Raw genomic sequence first — 6000 nt, 5'->3', positions numbered from 1 at the left:
CTATCGTGAAACCTAAAAATGAAATGAATGAATGAAAAGCTAATCTCATGAAAGTTTCATTGGTTTGCCAGATGCATCCGTAGAACATATGTTGAGTGCTTTATGCAAGTTACCTGGTACTGAATGAATCTTTCATTTAACTTATCTATAACTCTTGTAACCTTTCAGGATGTTCATAGAATTAACCAAATACTTTCATTAAACTGTCATGAACATCATCTAAGCACCTTAGGAAAATATCAATTTTAACGTAGGACATTGAACTTGGTTGGTATAACATTAGAAACCAATTATTTTGTGCTAAATTTGAGATGTATTTAGCTGGGGGCTTTTTTTTTGTAGAAGTATGCACTCATACTTATTACATATTTAATTATTGTTGGAAGACAGGATTCTAAATTGGAACTATTTGGAAATGATAAAATCTTAATTCCCTACTTGAAAATGTGTTTTCTTAGCATTAGACCTCTTAAAGTTAGAACTTTCATCAAAAAACTATTGTATGGTTACATGAAAGCAAAAGCAATGAGTGCCATTGTGGCTAAAACGAGAAAACGTTTTTTTTTTAATTTTATTTACACAAACAATAAAAAAACGAATTTAGAATTCATGAGAATTGTTTTTTGTATTTGGCTTTAAGACATATCTGATCATTTACATAGTGAGAAGGCTCTTTATTGAGTGGGCGTGTGCTGATGTGTGTTGGGCAGCAAAAGGAGGTTCTTGCCCAGGGCAAGAACCCCCACTGTATCCAGCATCCAAACTCCTCGTGGCATTCCTGATGCACCTAAATTAGTTTGAGTGTGTGTGTGTGTGTTTGTATTGTGTTTCGACTTTAGCCCATGCCTCTTTCTGTCTGACTACCAGGGTACACTGACAGATGATGAATAATATCATGTATCCCACACGTCCTTGCGCAGCCCATCTGGCTCTAGTCACATTAGTGTACAGTATCGTTTAGGGCTTGCTGCATACGCCTTGCTTCTATGGACACAAGTTTCCACATCAGTCCGCTAGGGGGCGGTGCACCACTATCACAGCTTACAGCAAACGCTCCACATCTTCCAGGCAGGACAAACAGGAGCGCATCAGCAGTCTGCGTGACGCCCCGACACAATCGCACCTCTGTCCCGCCACCGGCTGCGGTCTCCTCACTTTCTTCTCGAGGAATAAAAAGAAGATTCTCCACGCCAAATAAAAGCCCAGTTAGGGCGTTTCCATCATATTAACATGGCTTAGGGAACTTTCTTGTGTAAAAGAGGAGAGGAGAAACGGAACTTTCAGGGATCCTTCTTTCAGCAGCGGATCGGTCGCAGAGGGCAGCAGTCTTGGTTTCAAGACAGGAGGGTCAGAGCTTCCTGTCTATTCACCTTATCTCCGCATATTCCGACGCGTGGATGGTATGGTGTAACTTTCCTGCTCTGTGCCAGAAAGGAGCCGCTTCACGGTGTAAGCGCGGAGGGCATGCGAGAATCTCCTGCCTCTCGGATAGTGGAGTGGCTATGAGGAAAGAGGTTCACCTGCTGGGTTAACAGAACAGGACCACACCGCACCAACAGGTATGGATTTCTGGGTAACCTCCGCACTTCACCGAGGGAGGGAAGGGGATGTGTTTTATGCGCTTTTTATTTACTGCCTGGAAAGTGAGCGTGATAAAAGTCATGAACGCCGCACATCTGCTCTGCATGAATACAAACTGCATTACAGCTTTCCAGTTTAAGTCTATTATGTCTACCAATGGAACGGATTGCATCTTATTCTGGCCGTGTTAGGGGACTATAAATGGAGGGGATTTTATGGAAGAGTTGCTGGGGGGGAAAAATGAGGGGCGGGGGCGGGGTAAGCATTCTACTGCCCTGGAATCAGCTTCATTTAGGCGGTGGTGATTTTACAGAGAAGACAAATGATTGCAGTTGCTTCAGGTGTTGCGCCTGTCGGAAGCTCCCCTCGCTCTTTCTTCCCCACTCAGACGCACGCGCGCACACAAATGAGCGCACGCGCACTCACTCTCATTGGCACGCAGGTGAGGTAGCTGTATGGCATCTGCGGGCACGTGTTATGTATTTGTTAGCAGAGCCGGCCTGTCTCGGTTCTTTATCACTTTAGTTGATGTGTTCTACAGATATGAGCTGTATGAAAAGATGGGACTGGGTAGTCATGCATTTATTTGCACCGTCTTTCTTCGACACACTCCTATATCCAAACCTGAATCTGAAGCTCTTGAAACACGTTAACTTATAGATATTGAGTTACCATTCAATGTATTTAAGGATCTCTACTCTTGAACATTCTCACGTTTGGTCACAGTATAGCTAAACGTCAGTAACTTTATTCAGATTTGATGTAACAACCTTAGCTTTGACTGGGCCATTTTAACACATTTAAGACTTTGATCCAAATTATTCATCATTCTTTTTCTGCCTCTGAACTTTTTTCAGGACAGGACTGTCCTGCAATTATTTCCATCCATCTTTCCATCAACCATGACCAGCTTGCCCCCACAGCATGATGATGCCACTCCCATCATTCTGGGTGGGGATGTTGTGCAGTGCTAGTTTTTCTTTCAATACATAGAATTCTACCTAGAGCCTAAGTTCAATTTTGCTCTCATCTGATTAGACTGTCTTCTTCCACATGTTTGATAGTGCACCCCTGCAAACCTCGAGGCAAACTGCAAGTGGTACCTTTGTGTCTAGAATTACTTTTTTTCTGCCACTTCTCCGTAAAGTACAGGGTTGTGAAGTGCATGACTGAAACAGATATTCTTACATGATAGATCTCTGGAACACCTAAAGTTGAGGCGTGTACAAGACCAGATTTTTTTTCCTTTACTTGAGGTGATGAGAACAATAATTTCATTTCCCAATGATATTTCCTGTGCAAACATCATTGGGACCTGTGACTCTAGCATACGTCAGTGTAGTAAGCACGCCCACTTTACATTTCTTACCCGTCACAGTGTACCTGATGGGCATCACATTAGAAAAAAGCTCTGTTGGGATGTCCAGAAGAAGCTGCAAGAACTATCAAACCACAGCTGCCAGAAAAGAATGATGTCATTTTTGTTCTTGCAGCCTTGGCAAAGAGAAGAACCACAAGGTTAGCAGCCTAGTGGCTCACCCAATAAGAGAAGGTGTACAATCTTTTTTTGTGTGTAAGTTTGCAGGTGTGCCACTTTTTTCAGTTATGGATTGAACATCGGTTTGTGAGACTGTTTGATGCTTAGGAGAGAGTTTTACAATATAATTTAAAATTTCCACAACTTTATCTCTGAGCTCTCTGGTGTGTAGCTTGGTCTTTATGATGCTGCTTGTTCACTAAGGTTCTCTGACAAACATGTCAAATCTTCACAGAATAATTTTATTGTGAAACTAAATGACACACATCTGAAATCTGTTTAGAACTTAGGTTAGTTCTGAAGGCAATTGAATTGATATAGGGATATCAGAATAAATGGGGCTAATTACAAATACATGGTAGACATTAGATTTTGATGTGCCATTTCATGATTATGCAACATTTTGTGAATTTATTGAAAAAAAACAAACTTTGTGGTTGTAATGTGTCAAGATGCAGAAAAATTCAAGTGGCAAGAATGCCTTTGTAAGGCATAGAATATGAGAATTTACACTGTGTAACATCCTTCTTGTTATTTTCAGCTCAGGCCACAAAAGCAAGGGCATCTGTGCTTTGAAGCCGCTACTTGAACAAAACTGTATATAATTTTTGGACATGCTTTTCAGACTTGACTGACAGGAAGGAAACGCAGTAGGGAGGTGGCAAGCGGAACAGCTGCAAAGATTGGAATGGATTTCTGGGTGTTTATGGAGAGATACTCAAATGCATTATAGAAAAGAGATATGTGGCCACTCACTGGTAGCTTTCAGAAATGGCTCAAATGTATTTTTAATGCAGCCACAGAACAAAATAAATCACAATACACTGTTAGTGTCACAAGCTTATTCAATAAACAGTTTCTGGTTTTGTGCTCGCATTATTAATCACAGGCAGACAAATGCTGCAATGAGAAAAGGTAGAGGTTGAAAAGGGAGCAAATATATTGGGAAACAAGATTAAAAACAAGATTGTAGGGGGGAAAACTGATTGAATTTTTTCAAGTAATATTTGTGGATTATTTTTAATTTACTTTAGCTGCAAAGGTTTGGAAATGTGTTGTTATTAAGAACATATTTGGGAAGAACACTAGGCACTGAGTCACATTGAATAAATGGTTTACAATAAGTATTAATGACATGAATGTCATCAGCTAATAGTGACAGAAAAGTTCACTTGTGTTCATTTAGCTTATGGGGAACTCTTATCAGGTATTGATAAAGTATGACAAGTTGCAAACTTGATGAGGCCAGAGTTTAAGAAATTACATTAAATGTACAAAAGACTTGCCTTAGCCATGCTTTTATTACCATTAGGCTTGCCTAACACTGATTTGCTGTTGCTCTTTCATCAGAAAATCCAACTGCTTTCGGATTTTATCAGGCATTCTTGGTAAACACCAATCAGTTTTGGTACTTACCAAGCACATTATAAGCACACATGAGCACCCTCCTTTGGGTAAAAATGGCAATTGCCTGTAATTGATATGTTCTTAATCAGAATGTATTTGTGAGTAATGTCCATCTGTGAAAGGTTGGTACAAATACCATTATTATTACATATCCTTGTTGTTAGCTATCATATTTCGCAGACAGATTATGTTCTGGATTGTGTGTTATTTACTTGCCAGCCTTGGAGCATATTTACCTTGAAATCACTAAAGTGTTTATTAAAATTCTATGTTTACTTAGACAAATCTGAAATACTTTTCACCTCTAACTTAACAGTAAAATAGAAGGCATCACTGAATGCCATCTGGGATTGGACTGGAAGTGGGTGACTTACACTAGCTTATCTGTTTATTTGCATAGAGAGTGGGGAAGTAGCTCCGATCTCATGTGGTCACTGGAGAAGCACGTGGAGATGCATTTCAGTGCCAGGTGTAAAGTGACCCACTCGGATCTGTCCACTTATGACCATTCAAGACAAATATAAAACTAGATTTGAACAGGATCTGCAACATTGCTAAAACAAGCTCTTTCAAATCTTACGTTTTTGTTAAGGTAAAAAACTGCTTCTAGTACTTCTGGTACAGACATTTTCTATATCCACTTCTTTTTGCTGGGTCATTGGGGGTGTTGGTGTATATCTCTAGCTGCCATTGGGCGAGAGGTAAACCCTGGACATGTCACTGGTTCATCACATGACAACACAAAGACATAAAAGACAAACAACCACACACACAGACAGACTCATACCTAAAGACAATATACAGAGACCAATTGACCCAACAGTTATGTTTTTGAACTGTGTTGGGAAGCCAGAGTACGTGAGGAGAACTCAGACATGCATTGGGAGAACATAAAAACTCAAAAAGACCACTGGACTTTCCTGTTAAAAGGCAACAGTAATACCACTCTAATAATACCACTTTATTTACATGCAGTAAATACCACTTCAGAAGAGGAACACTGCTTGACATATTACACAGTGCCATTGGTTATTTATAAGAAGTAATAAAAAAAATGCATGTCTTTTACAACTTGAAGCTTGCTGATTGATTCCTGGGCTGAGATTGGGCACTGGAAAAATCCTGGCTGTTTTCATTTTTCTAGCCATTCAATTGGAAATTTGTAGTGAAAGCATAGTTTGTCTCATGAAGTTACTTTATCGGCTGCACTTAACAAAAAGAGTGTTATCCACTATAGGCTCTGTATATGAAGATAAATTTATACCCTGTATTTTTGAGATTTTGATGTAATTACAGTTTTACAAGAGTCTGCAAGTGTTGGTTGGGAAAATACAAAAAGCACTGAAGAATCCTTCACTACTGGTAACCTGTTTTTTTGGTAGGACTGTAAGTACTGGGAAAAAAGAGAAACACTGACAGAGTGACAGACAAGACACAAATGTTTTTTTTAAGTACTGTACAATCACAATGACTGC

At 39.7% G+C, this 6000-nt stretch overlaps 1 protein-coding gene across 1 annotated transcript in view; it reads left to right on the top strand.

Annotated features, from left to right (window-relative positions):
• Positions 1-1081: 1081 nt before the first annotated feature.
• The window catches only part of LOC114148446 (protein FAM19A2-like), a 90837-nt gene continuing 85918 nt past the window's right edge, over positions 1082-6000 (top strand). Inside the window, exon 1 of the mRNA XM_028023765.1 lies at positions 1082-1559. The gene's annotated coding sequence lies outside the window, so the exon portion shown is untranslated. The remainder of the gene's footprint in view (positions 1560-6000) is intronic.

Source organism: Xiphophorus couchianus, chromosome 1, assembly GCF_001444195.1.
Source record: "Xiphophorus couchianus chromosome 1, X_couchianus-1.0, whole genome shotgun sequence".
NCBI classification, from domain to species: Eukaryota; Metazoa; Chordata; class Actinopteri; order Cyprinodontiformes; family Poeciliidae; genus Xiphophorus; species Xiphophorus couchianus.
Note: the sequence above shows the minus strand (reverse complement) of the source record. Positions and strands in the feature narration are given on the sequence as shown.